The 15,243-nt window shown below is 30.9% G+C and overlaps 1 protein-coding gene across 1 annotated transcript in view; it reads right to left on the bottom strand.

Annotated features, from left to right (window-relative positions):
• Positions 1-14,989, bottom strand: part of LOC124536920 (lysine-rich arabinogalactan protein 19-like) — a 70,832-nt gene extending 55,843 nt beyond the window's left edge. Inside the window, exon 1 of the mRNA XM_047113587.1 lies at positions 14,825-14,989. The gene's annotated coding sequence lies outside the window, so the exon portion shown is untranslated. The remainder of the gene's footprint in view (positions 1-14,824) is intronic.
• Positions 14,990-15,243: the final 254 nt, after the last annotated feature.

A 15,243-nucleotide genomic window follows, 5' to 3' on the forward strand; every position in this document is an offset into this window, starting at 1 on the left:
TTAAATATACCTTCCAAACATATCCCATATGCATATTTAATACGAAACATTGCAAACATCGCTCTACATTCTGATCACGTATAAATATCAATGCTCTTAGCACTCCGATCTAACTACCCACATTAGCATTAGTGCAAACAGACCGACATACACTAATAATAACAAGGCGCTGCAATCAAAGGTGATCGGTATCGTGCATAGAATCGCCTATCATTTCAACAATAGCGCGATTGTATCCGCTCCGAACCCCAATACCAGATAATTTCATCTTAGTTACATAGTTTGATTGAATATTAAGTTGCTATGCTATGGACGGCTATCACGATGATAAATGAAAGTTTCCTTTCAATTTGTAACGCTGTCGTCTAAGAAATATATCGTGATTGGAATTTCAAATGAATAATATTGTTCTGAAATAGTAAACGTTATTTTTGGTATTTTATATCTTTAAAGTAAATGTATAAATTATGTAGTTTTTTTGTTATGCGTTCTATTAAACTAATATGTATAACTTATATCAGAATACACAGGAAGCAGAAATGTTTCGGCGAAGGTTTTATTGTATAGCACATCTAGTACTTTGTAGTTCAGTTGTCAAAATATTATTACAGAGATAAAAAATTACTTTATGACACTTGGGCCAATTTTTTCATATGCTCATATCGTATATAAATTATACAAACAACTTAGAAATAAATGCATTTTTAATGCGTATATTATATTTCTATCTCATGAAACCGTAACTAAAATGGTACGCGTTTATATAGTATCGGATAATTTAACTCATACAGAATTTGAAAGGCATTGGAATGCGTGCTTGTCTTATTAAGTAAATGATAAAAAAATAATAATATATGTATGTTGATTTTTTAATTTAAAAACATTCCGAACGAAACGATTTTCACTAAACTAACATTTAAGTGATGTTTTAAACGTGATAAAAGCTTTTTTAAATAAGTAACATTTTCGTTAACTTAATTTAATATCATCCTGATATAAAATAAAGTCGCTAATACGAATTATGTTATAATATAGAAGCAATACACATCCATATAATACCGCTAGTCCGTAACATCGTTCACTGCGATGCACCAAAGCAATTTGCTGATCGAAATTAATTGATTTATGTGTGTCGTGTCCTTTATTGCAATAGTAGTGATGGACCGCGTCCGCTAGCAGACCGCGCAAAAAAGTTGCATTATTTTTTTAACGCAATTGCTACGTAGTAATTTATTCAGATTTATTTTAGTACAAAATCATAGATAACTCTAAAAAAGTCTGAAACCGATTTACATATCTATATGTTTGCCAATTAATAAATATTTAGTAAAGTGTTAGGATGGCTAGGTTTGCTATGTTTAAAAATTATTAAATCATGCAAAAGTATAAAATTTTAATGATATTATTCCATTTTATAAAATATTAAATATAAAATAATTAGAAAAATATATTAACCGATTTTTTTAAAGTAACTTCTTGTCGACTATTAAAGTTACGTATGATTTTAAAAATACTTGATGGTTTTATGAAATTTCCGAGGTAAGTACCTTGATAGAATATATTCTATCTCCAAACTAAAATACTTTGTAATGTTGTGGTTTCGGGTACTAGTGTAAAAACAGTGGAACAAGTGAATCAAGGGTAATATGTGATCATGTGCTTTTAATACAAAAAAGAATTCAAAATGTAAGTAGTCTATCGAATATATCGAAATTAAAAAAAAAATATCAAATCAAAATATATTTATTCTTCTCAAAATACATATCTCACAGAGGCCCTGTTCCCTATAACTAGGAAAACCCGTATCTTAGGGGCCAGTGACTTCCCAATCAATGTTTTAGTTCAACTTTAAATTGAATGCTTAAATCAATAAAATAATTAAATTTAATGCTAAAATAGTTACATACATTTCCTCTATGTTTTTACTTCCGATCTTATTCATCTTTAATAGTTTTCTACACATACTTCGTAATATAACTTTATTTGCGAAAGGAATATGACAATGAAATTCAATTGTTCACATTACTAGTGACCCACGTGCGAATTCGCGGCGAGTCGTTTATATAAATGACATTAATGGAGCAATGAATCGACTAAGCGATGCGCGGGCGCATTCGACGCCGCTGATGACGTCAGCGCACTGTGGTGACTTCGGATTTTTTAAACAAAATATTTTACTAATTTTTGCATTTATTTTAAGGATAAATTAAGTTTCATTTTAAAATATATTTGTATTGGATACATTCACGTAATTACCAACAATTTACTCATTACAAATTTATTTCAATTATAAAAATTTTAAACTAATTTAAAAAGTTAAAAAATTGATTATGATATTATTTTAAAAGCTGCAAAAAGATTCTTATTTTAAATTAACGTTAGCGATAAATGGTTAATTTTAAATCAACATACATGTGTATTCTTTGTAAAAAATATAGCAAAATAGAAGATATTTTGCTATATTTTTATTTCCAAACTATCAGCTCAACTGTGTCGGGTCTTGTATTGGTTCGTCCTGTCTACAAGCGTGGGGTTTAATCCTCTTATCCTATCCATATTATCGACTTGTTACCACATGGAACACACGTGTTTTGCTCCAACCTTGACGGCGGGAATTTGATTAATCCAAGGTAACTTACATTTTTCTTGTTCAATGAATTTAGGCGTAATATACTTATTTTAGATTTTGTACATTTAATCACATTGACGTAATATAAATTTAATGTCTCCTAGGATTGATTTTAAGATGATCTTTCGTAGGTTTACTTATTATGTAATTTAATTACAATTTATTTTCTATTGATGATGATGAGAAAAATCCTGACTTATTAAAACCAAAGCAAAAATATCCAAGGTAATCCAACAGGAAGAAGTACATATTTATGATATATAGACAGATGAACTAGGAAATGGGATGCCTAATGGTAATAATTTTCAATACTGTAAGAAATATTAATCATTCCTCATATTATACCAACGTATAACTAAACCTCGGAAATAAGATGTTATGCTTTTGTACCTGTATTTACACTAGATCACTCATCCTTAAAACCAGAACTTAACAATTCGAGAACCGTAGCTGAGGTGTATATGAAGGCCTTATAACTCAGTATGTTTCTTCGCGGAATATACTGAAAGTATTCGAAATAACCTTAGTTTGTAGAATATGATCTCTATTTATGTTATAAATGTAAAAGTAACTCTGTCTGTTTGTCTGTCTGTCTGTCACTCTTTCGCGATTAAATCGTAGAACCGAATTTCATGAAATTTGGTATGAAGCAAACTTGAACTTCAAGACAGGACATTGGCTACTTTTTTGCTTCACATATAACAACCAACACCCCAAAACGCGCACAAAGCCGGCGACTACTAGTCTAAAATATGATGATATCTATCACACTAAGGCAAGGCATTTTAAATAACACATAAAAACATAGTGGATAAAATTTGACATATAGCTTTTTGTCTACAAGTTTTAATATAGAGATCACTGTGCTGTACAGTGTATTGGCTCGTCCTGTCTACGCGCGTGGGGCCCAAACCACTAATCCTATTTATATTATTGTGTCATTACCGCATTACACCCACCGCAGCATCCGTATCTGCTGCACCAACCTTGACAAGAGGGGGGGGGGGAGATTGCATTTCGTTACGCCAATGAAATTCGCTAATTCTATTTTTATTTCAGTTTTGGGTACATGAGAATATAATTAGTATAACATTCGATTCTCTTTTATATGAAAGGATAATTTAATTTGCTGAAATGTTTAAAAATAGGTTACATTATGACAATCAGCGCACTGTAATTTTGCTTACATCTCGAGTACAAGTTTTAAAAACCAATAATCACAAACTTGGCTTAATTTATATTGTTATTTGTCCATATTATATAAAATATAGTTCAATGATTGCTATATTTGTACTTCAATCATTATAGTAATTTGTTACGACCACGTTAAATTGTGGTAGAGATTAATCAAAATTCCTTTACGTAATTATAATAATGTGTATAAATGTTGGTCTAGTAGCTAATACAGGTGGTGCTAGTATGTTATTTGTTTAAACCAAGATCAAAATATTCTTGAATTCAAGTAATCTTTTGCAAGTACTTTTAAACGTAATTTTACAAAATAAGTATATTAAGTGAAGCTACCACCGGTTCGAAATATAGATTCTACCAACAAGAACTTCACGCAGAAAAATAAGTAATGTTAGTTAAATACAATTATCTATATTAATATTATAATTGTGAAAGTATAATATATAAGTAAGACTCTGTCTGTCTGACGCTCTTTCATGGCCAAAACGCTGAAACGAATTAGGAATTAGAAGGGACATAGGCTTATAGACTTTTTTGGCTGTCCATGACAAACAACATCCTAAATGCAAGCGAAGCCACGAGCGACTACTAGTATACAAATAGCTGGTCTCACTTAAGAATGGACTTTAGGAAGACATCATCGTAAGCTATGCAAAATTTATTCGCAAGATTACGAGCTATTATTATAAAAAATCACGTTGTCAGAGATTTTTTACTATCTTAAAGCCTATTTAAGATCCAGACATACGTCAATTCAATCTTGATTAACCATTCATTGATATTTTAAGATATAATTATAAAAGGTTCTCACGCGATTCTCGACAAAAACGAGATAGGCATCGCACTCATTCAGCTACTTATTTCATTAACAATATAATGAATATTAAATCTAAAGCTTGTCATACATTATTGTGAATTTCAAAAGGAATTTTTCGTTTTTCTAGCATTTCTTTTTTAAATTTTATTCTGAGGCGAGACTATCGACACCGGTAGGACACTTGAGTGCTATGTCAAAGCGTCTTTTGAATATTGCCGGTGTGTTCCGTGTGAGAACTGATTTTAATCTTTAAAAAAAAATTGCATCTAAAAAAAAGGTTTTAATGTTGTTCTAATTGGACTAATTATTTTTTAAATTTTTGGAACGTTCATGTGTGTGCTTAGTGTATGATATTAAAAAAGTGAATTGAATGGTGAAATTGTGTAATGTTTTACTAGCATTGTCAGGAAACATAGATTTTTCTACTGACATTGCTGTGTCCGGGCCAAAAGATGACTGAAACAGTATAATTGCATGCACAATATTATCTTAGCCAAGGCAAGTGGCGAAATCGCGCAGTATAAGGCATATTTAATATTTCTGATCAGGTCTATGGGCGATGGTAGCTATGATCCCAAATCCTAGGTAAGTCTACAAATTAAATCTTTATCTATATACTTTTGGTAGTTATTTAACACAACAGGATATCTATCTCAAAATTAAAGACTTGTAGCAGTATATGTATAAATTAGTTACTGAATAAAACATAAACAAAAAATGCTAATTTTAAAATAATAAAAAAAAATCATTGATTGTAAATAAATTTGAAAATGGAAGCTTTACCGATTTAAATTATAATAACGAATCCAATTAAAACTAAGTACAACATGAAAGCCACTGCATAATTATCCGATTTGATACGAATTAATCCAATTGATTCATCGAAGTCGAATTGAAATTAAACGATACAAAATGTAATTTCGCTGTAAATTGTGTTTGCGTTCGTTATTGAGATTGAACCCGGTATTTGATCAACGAATGCTGGCAAGATATATTTAAATTTCATTCGTTCGATTTTTAAATATTGTTACATAAAGGATTTTTTTAAATTGAACCATGATCACTATAGATTTAAGACTGGCAGGCTTTTGTTTATTTCGACCTTTATTTTTTTCTCGAGACTTAAATAAAATATATTAAAATACATTTTACGAATAAAAACAATTGAAATTAATAAATATATAAATATGTTTTCGTTAAATTATGACATAAATTTAAATTAGCGGGAGAAACGAAGGTGAAACAATATATGACATACCTAATTTAAATGCAGATCGAACGAATGACGTATAAATTCATTCAATCCAATTGAAACAAATTATTTTACGATTCAACCCGCTTGGTATCGAACAAAACAATCAATAATATTTAATCACAGTGCCTCTACAGCTCGTTCATTTAATATCGGAGTTTTATAAAGTGTAATGGAGATCAATTGAACAGTTTAAATTAACTATTAATAACGGACAATGATTCTATCGGGGCGCGACAATCGGATCCGTACAGATAAAAAATTAAACAGACTATAATAATTATCCAGACAGATTAAAAATATATCCAATTGGAACATAATATTTGCTGGATAAATTATTTTATTCTTTTTCATTGACTACATTCAGATGAAAAAATTGTCAAAGAAGGATTTAAGAGTGAGAACAACTAAATCACAGCAATCCCATTTTTTTATATCTGTGATTTTTCCCCTCTTGGAAAATGAAATCCTAACCTTTTTATATGGTTAGTCAAATAATTTGTGGTGAGTTAAGATATTCCAAAACCCAATAATTTAGAACGAATGAGAAAAATAAAACGAAAGATAATTAATTATTATTATTGATAAGGTTACAAATACAATACATTATTTTCATTACTACTTTTGATTACTGCTTGTTTTACGTTGAATACTGTAACACGGTTGGTAGAAGTGGATTAAAATTTAATAAAAAAATGAGTGTTAGCCCTGGGTGTAGCTGTCAGTCACAATTTGCGTAAACGGGTCTCTGTGGCCTCTAATCGGTTTATAGGACGATATGCTGGGAATTCCTTTTGATCTGTTCGTATTTTTTGACATTATCCATTAATACTATTAGTACTGAATTGTACAATTGAAATGCTACAATGTTTCCCTTAAGGAAACGAACTTGTGGTAAGTTATAAGTTGATACATATTTGTAAGCTAAATTTTAGTAGAAATTGATCCAAATACACAATTTGTTATACTACGTACTATAATTATAAGGTAATTGATTTTGAATTTTCATTTCGAATCTCATTTAACTTATATGTTTTGTTATTATCAAAAAAAAGATAGAAAACATGATATCGCACTAAGGTTGTGCAGGATAATAAAATCATAAAAAGATGAATTATTATACATAGGTAATGAATGGACTGGTGTTGTAATAAAAAAGTACCGACAACATAAAAATGTATGATATAAAATCTGTAGCGACAGTAAGAATTTTAGTATGAAAATCAATTACCAGCCAAACTGTTTTACTGTCGATTACGCTAAGTTGATTAATTAAGAAAGGTTACAAAAAAGTAAACTTATGTCCGTAATCATAAATATTACACATCACATCGATGAAACCTATGTAGGTACTAGATCGTACTCAAAGCAATTACAATCAATTATAATGCGGACGCAGCGTCGCGACGCAATTGTCGTTTTATTGAATAAAGATCGCTTTGTGCTCTCATGACATTGTGCTCTTTTATTACGATTATGATATCTGTGGACCTTTTTCTAGGGCTAACGTAAAAAAAATTAAAACTTTTTTTTAGGCGTTAAGTAAGTATTAAGTCCTATTTATACATGGCCAGTTTGTTTTTTAGTGTTACTAATTGATTCCATGAAAATATATTCAATAAGCTATTTATATATATCGATTATTGTAACTTTAAGCAAAAAGCGCTCACACTTAATGTTGAATTTACAAATACTACTCTTAGACTATCCCTAGGGACTCAGTCCAGTTTGATAATACTCTCGGTATTAAATCTTATTAATATCTGTTTCGATTATCTTAACTTATACTTAATTTATCTAATATTACATATAAGGAAAGCACCTTAATCAAAAATCAAAATCAAAATAAACTTTATTCAAGTAGGCTTTTATAAGCACTTTTGAATCGTCATTTTACAATTAAGTGAAGCTACCACCGGTTCGGAAAGTAGATTCTACCGAGAAGAACCGGCAAGAAACTCAGTAGTTACTCTTTTTTAACATTTAAAAAATACAACGTCATTTTAATGAAATACAATTATTTCAATTAATGTATCCTGCTTGGAAGTCAACAGGTATTAACTCCACGCTTTTTTATCATCTACAAAATCTTGTATCGAATAGTATGCTTTTTCTACCAATGTATTTTTAACAAACGATTTGAATCTACTAAACGGCAAAGTTAAAAATTTCTGCGGAATTTTATTATAGAAACGGATACCTTGCCCCAAGAAGGATCTATTGACTTTGCGGAGTCGGAAACTTGGCGTTATAAGTTTATCCTTACTTCTAGTGCATATACAATGATTATCACTGATTTTATCAAAGTGATCAATGTTACTGTGAATATACATGATATTGTTGTAAATATATTGCGACGCAACAGTAAGTATTCCTACTCTGTTAAAAACATCCCGAAGAGAGTCTCTAGCTCCAAGATTAGAAATAAACCGAATTGCTCTCTTTTGTAAAATAAAGACAGATTCAATATCTGCAGCGTTACCCCAAAGTAATATGCCATATGACATAATACTGTGAAAATAACCAAAATAAACTAAACGAGCGGTATCAATATCAGTTAGTTGTCTAACTTTTCTAACCGCGTATGTTGCGGAGCTGAGTCTTCCTGTTAGGGATGATAAATGAGAAGTCCAATGCTTTTTTTATTAAAATTTTCAATCTTGGCTCACTTGATGGTAAGTTTTCACCACCCACTAACATCGGCATATCGTGAATGCGCCATCAAACTTGGTAACTATAATGTTATGTCCCTCCTGCCATTTTTATCACAGCACTTACTAGTTAGTACTGATTAGTGGTAGAATATGATAGTAGTGATACCTTACTAGACGAGTTAATATAATCCCATTCACCCTGTAAAAGTTGCTTAACGATTATCGTTTGATATTTCTATATAATTTATTATTGGAGAAACTCTACGGATAAAGATCAATGTATATTGCTTCTGGTGAAAACTTTACAATAGAGCTACATTATCGAATTTATTTCAACAATAAATATCGATTTTTCCTCTAAATTTGTTTTATTTTATTTGCAAGACTGTTACAAACAATAAATGATGTCAAAAGACGTCTCAAGCCAGAATAAAAGTTATAAATTATAGTGTTGTCTTAAGAACGATTTTGATCGATAATTTTAAACGATATACCCCTAAATAATACAACGTTAAGGAAGCCTCTCTTAAGAAATCACGAAAAATGATTATCAATATTAAATGGTAATTAATTGATAACATTTTAAGTGATGTCTTGATATGAGCATGATTTAAACAATTAATCTATTAATACGATACGTCATACGATACGAGACCTCATAGAATATTTTTTTGTTAAATTAAATTTGAAACTGACGTCCAAATAGAGTTTTCATAAGTTGTAATTATGTATATCTGGCGTAAATGATTTTGAGTGTTAAAAAGTTGCTAAGATATAATTTCCATTTCAACAGAAACGTACCTTTAAATTATAGAATGTAAGTAAGGCTCAAAGTTCGCAACATAATTTGTCACAAACTTAATACCGAAGTATCGGGATGCTGTTCTGAAACCGAGTCAAACTGATTACATAATATCAACTTGGAACTGATAGTCTTGAATAATATTAAGATTATTATATCATGATAATCTATTAATGCTTAATATATAATACAATTTCTGTAATATATCCAGTAAAGTAAAGTAAAGTAAAGTAACAGCCTGTACATTTCCTACTGCTGAGATAAGGCCTCCTCTTCCATTAAGGAGAGGGTTTGGAACATATTCCATCACGCTGTTTCAATGCGGCTGAATGGAATGCTTATCTGGCAGAATTTCGATGAGATTAGACACATGCAGGTTTTCTCACGATGTTTTCCTTCACCGCCGAGCACGAGATGAATTATAAACACAAATTAAGCACATATATATAGTAGCGCTTTGAACCCGCAATCATCGGTTAAGATGGGTCATCTCAGTTCGATATAATAATATATCCAACATGGAGGTCTTTAATTTATAAGAATCTTAAGCACGTTATATCTCCCAGTTTGTTCTTACAATATATATCTATAATCAATTCAATGACATCACCATCATCATCATTCTCCTGCCCTTATCCCTTTTTTATTTAGGGTCAACGCTTCATGTCTTCCTCTCCCATTTTTTTCTGTTGGACATCATCTCACAAGTAACATTACTTCTAACCATATCGTCTTTCACACAATCCATCCGTTGCCTTGGTCGTTCCCTACTTCTATATCCATACACATCCACGCTCAAGACCTTCCTCACCACATGGTCCTCAATTAAATGACAGTGGAGATAATATTTATTATTATTTTAGATGTTTAGTTATTATTAAATGTCCAAAAAATGTTACACTCAAACGAACTACTGATAAAACACATTATTTTCATTTTATGTTAGTAATCGTATACACTATAGTGTATATTCTTTAAACTTTTTATTTTATCTATGTATAATTTAACATTAATTTAAAGCTATTTTTTCCAAGCTATGATATAACATACCATATTAATAATGTAAATTTGAAAAAATATTTATATAAAGGCATAAAAGTACGAAACATTTGCTAAGTATAATAATAATTAATAAGAAAAACAAATTAATACAATATTATGTGTTAAAATTAATGTTAGGTATATTAATAACCATACATAGTGCAAGGAATTCAAGAGCGATGGACAAACAACTAAATTTGTACTACTTAACTATTCACAAAAGCTCATAATACGTGGGGTAGTGTTCAAAGCGTGCACATAATTCCACCGGTAGTAGGTTTAGTGGGATCGAGTTAAAGTTAAATTTCAAAGCCTTTTCACCTTCCTCAAACAAAGTTTACCTACTTCAAAAGTTCATGTATTGGAGTTACTAATGTTAATAACAAATATACTGTTGAATATTTGAAGTAATATGAATGCTAGTGAATAAATGGTTCTAGTTTTGTATTTTATTATATGTTTTTGTTTTTTATGTTATACAAGAAAAACTGATTTAGGTAGGTGGAAAGGAAAATGGGCTATATGATGGTAAGTGGCCATCACCTATAGACGTTAGCTTTGCAAGAAATTTTAATTATTCTTTCATCTCCAATGTTATTATGTCCCTTGTGCCTGTAGTTACACAGGCTCACTTATCCTTCTAACCAAAACACAACAACACTAAGTACCGTTGTTTGGTTTTTGGTAGAACATATCATGTCTGGGTGGTACCTTCCCTTGCGTAAAGCCCTACCACCAATAAATTACTTAATTATATTTCAATTGTTTCTTACTTGAGAGATGAATATTTTGTATTCTTTTTTTTAATTTTAAACGCTGATGGAAAATGATAAATTAGCGTTCCTTTTAAACAGCGAATGACATTTATAAGTAAAGACTATAATTATTGAATTTGAATTAATGAAATTTGAGTGAATGAATAAATTTCATTCCTTCCTGCAAATCTCAGCTATATTGCATAGTAGAGTCACTAATGCATTAACTAAAACATGTTCGGCACTAACGATTTGTTAAATTGAATTTGACAAATTAAATTATTTAGCCATTGCCAGATCCGCTTCAATAATTTAATGGACCACACATAAAGTTAGCTAACTATCGTATAATAATAAATTCTAAAACGAATTAGGTATAAAAAATCGAACTCAATTAATTTGTTTACAATTCATTCTTAGGAATAAATATAAGTACTTATTATTATTCATAAAATACTTTAAAAGTAAAGCATTCGATATTCTACAAAACTATCAGATCAAAAAATAATAACTCGACTTTTTTTTATCTCAAACGAATTTACATCTTTCGTAGCACTTTCGTAGAGCCTCCGTAGATCGATATCAAAGACGTCTTAATATTGCGTAATAGATATCATTATTGCGACGGGCGCCAGTAATTATAATCCAATATGTCGATTCCAATAGGACTGGTGTAAGGCCGTTTGTAGTATATATTGAATAAAAAATAATCAATAACATTTGTAAAATATTTAAGTTAAATAAATTTCATTAAAATTAATTTCATATGAGTACATATATTTGCTGGGATAGTTTCATCTATTTTGACTATATTTTCATGGATATCATTAATGTTTTCAAACTTAAGTGTTCTATTTAACTATTTAATATCTAATCAAGTACATTGAGCGTTTTATTTCATGCGGATACAAGTAACTATTAGAAATTTAAGACACATACTGTTATATCAGTCAAGAGCTTTTTCCTAATTTATGGAAGACTGACCTCTTGACACATTACCTATGTGATTGTATGTTATAGCTTTGAGATTAAATCATTGTCACTGTAAAATTTTACACACGCGTCCTATTTCAAGGTCATTCTTCTCCAAGTAAGAATTTTGCTCTACATATGTTGTACAAAAAGATAGATGATAATTATTATAATTTCTTGGTGGTAGGGCTTTGTTCAAGCTCGTCTGGGTAGGTATCACCCACTCATCAGTTATTCTTCCGCCAAATAACAAAACTCAGTATTGTTGTGTTTCGGTTTGAAGGGTGAGTGAGCCAGTGTAACTACAGGCACAAGGGACATAACATCTTAGTTCCCAAGGTTGGTGGCACATTGATGATGTAAGGAATAGTTAATATTTCTTACAGCGTCATTGTCTATGGGTTATGGTGACCACTTACCATCAGGTGGCCCATATGCTCGTCCGCCAACGTATACCATAAAAAAAAATTACTTATAATAAAATATATAATACACTTCATTCTTTTATACTCTTACAAGCATTTTCAAATTAATATCTTATGAGATATCTCACCGATTCGAATGTAGAGTGCGGAAATCCGACTAAGAACTCAGTAGTTACCTTTCACCGACACTTATATAATATAGTTTAACTAAAAAAAAAATATAATTTCCCAGGAAATTAATCTATGCTTATATTCCTTGCTTATATTACATTACTGGCTCACTCATACTTTAGACCTGATCTCGTGGTATATTATTTAATGGCCGTACATGAAACGCTACTACGGGTGTTTTAATTATGTAACCCCGCTCAAGCTTGTAGAAGAACTTATCTTTGGAATATGTATTTAATTAATTGTATATAATTTATGTATGATCGTATGTACATCACATAGCGCCGTCATAATTGCGTCGGGCGCCTGCAATTGCATTTCAATATGTCCACTGTAATTGAGCTTATTGCTGGCGGCCTTTTATTGGCCTTTATTGTATTACGCGACTGATTGATCCCGCTTGTTCGATATTCATAATATTTGGCGTGTCGTATGCGATGTATCTATTTTATAGTCACGTACAAAATATTATAAGCATATTGCGGAGCGTTATACTTACTTTCATTTTGATAGTCAAAGTAAAGGCTCACAGAACGCAATGACTTGAGAGTACTAGCTAAAGAAACTTATCCTTGTTTCTTACTTTGCTTTAATTTGTGTCGTTTTTATAACATGGCGTGGTAGACGGGCAAATAGATGAACCACTCACAGACATTGGCGCCGTAAGAAATACTAACTATTCCATACACCATCAATGCCCTTCTAAACTCAAACTCAAATAACTTTATACAATATAGAAGCATTACACTTTCTTATTGATGGTCAATTGATACACTACCAACGGTTCGGACAAAAAAACACCCTGACCTGAGAAGAACCGGCGAAAGAAATTCAGCGGGTATATAAATAAAATTTAATATGAGATGAAATAGCCAGGAGGCGATCGTTTCATTCCCAATCGCTTTAAATCAAAGATTATTGCCTTCATATAATTACACCAGCTTATTCACGAATATACTATGAATGGGTGGTACCAGAAGGTTTTCACGTTTCCAACCACCAAAGGAATGTATAATCGGGTACAATTTTTAGTATTCCTATGTTATTTATGTTACCGATCATGAATGCTCATGGATAGTAGTACCATGAAGATCTTATAACAAGAAGATTTTTTTATTAGTGTCTGACTTTTTAATCTGCGGTTTTGCCAATTTAGCCTTTTTTTTCAATAAAAAAATGAGATTAAATGTATTGTTTTAAGTATTAATCAATTTAAGATAACTGTTTTATACATATTATCCTTTTCATCTAATGTTATCGGTGTCACTATTATTATTTAAAAAGATTTTAAATAAAACTAATTATAACGGATGAATGACGGGTAGAGTCTACCCGTGACCACGAACACTGCAAAGTGCTCGAAACGTCGGGATGTTTAAAAATAATTAATATACGCGATTCATCCGTTATAATTAGTTTTATTTAAATGTGTAATAATCGCGAAAATTTAAGACAACATTATTTAAAAAGCTTACTTAATCTCCGTTTAGAATTTAAAAAAAATATTGTTTTAAAATATCTAACCTTTTATTTTATAGATGCATATAAAATATAATCTAATAACGTAACTTTAAAACAATAAAAAAGGTTTTTATGATATTATTAAATGTTTATAAAATTAATTAAGTATTTTTTTTCGTTTTTCAATATCATCAATGTCATAACTTAAAGAAAATTTGTTTATCATTTTGGTTAAAAAAGAACACAAATTAAAAATCTCATTATAAGTGACGTATCTTAATAACAAAACTAACGCAAAAATAATTAAAAAAAATACCAATAAAATCTAAACGCAGAAACGATTAATATCCCTATTAAATATAATTTCATCCGTATTAAGTAATAAAATATATTTTTAACAATAAAATTAATTTTATTATCTTAAATATATACTCTTAATCCTCTTAGGAGCCTTTACGTGATTCTTATAACAAAACTAGATACAATTCTAGCAAAAAGTTAAAGGTAATTTGATGGAACTGGTCATAGGTCGACCAACACATACAAAAAGGTAAAGTTAAATAAAATCTTGTAAGAATAAATATAACTCTTGAACATTTCAAATTAAAAAAAAAACACTTATTATAATAAGTATTTAATCTTTATCCAATTTACCTTATTAGCGTCTGAAAATATTTTGTTGCGTTGTGGGCGGGAACTTTTCCCGCCTTACCGCGTACGAGAAAGCGCGGTCACCGCGCTGACATTATCACCGTGCGTTCAGAAACACGCAAACACTCGCGCGCCAGACGAGCGACTGGCGACCGACACCGCACTCGCCGCGAATACCGAACTGCGAGTAATCGTTCAGAAACCGCCCTCGCCAAACATAACCCCACCCGCCGTAAAGAGCATTTTAGCACGCGCCACCCCCGCTCCCGCGCCCTGATTTAATAGCGAACGCGGGCACTGATTCACTTAGCGGAACGCAACTACGTACTCCGTCTCACTCGCTCCTGCTTCGAAGTCAATCTACACAGTTCTCTTTCTCTTTCTCCCGTGCATGCACAAGACGAGCGGAGGAACGAGACGGC

Source organism: Vanessa cardui, chromosome 17, assembly GCF_905220365.1.
Source record: "Vanessa cardui chromosome 17, ilVanCard2.1, whole genome shotgun sequence".
Lineage (NCBI taxonomy): Eukaryota > Metazoa > Arthropoda > Insecta > Lepidoptera > Nymphalidae > Vanessa > Vanessa cardui.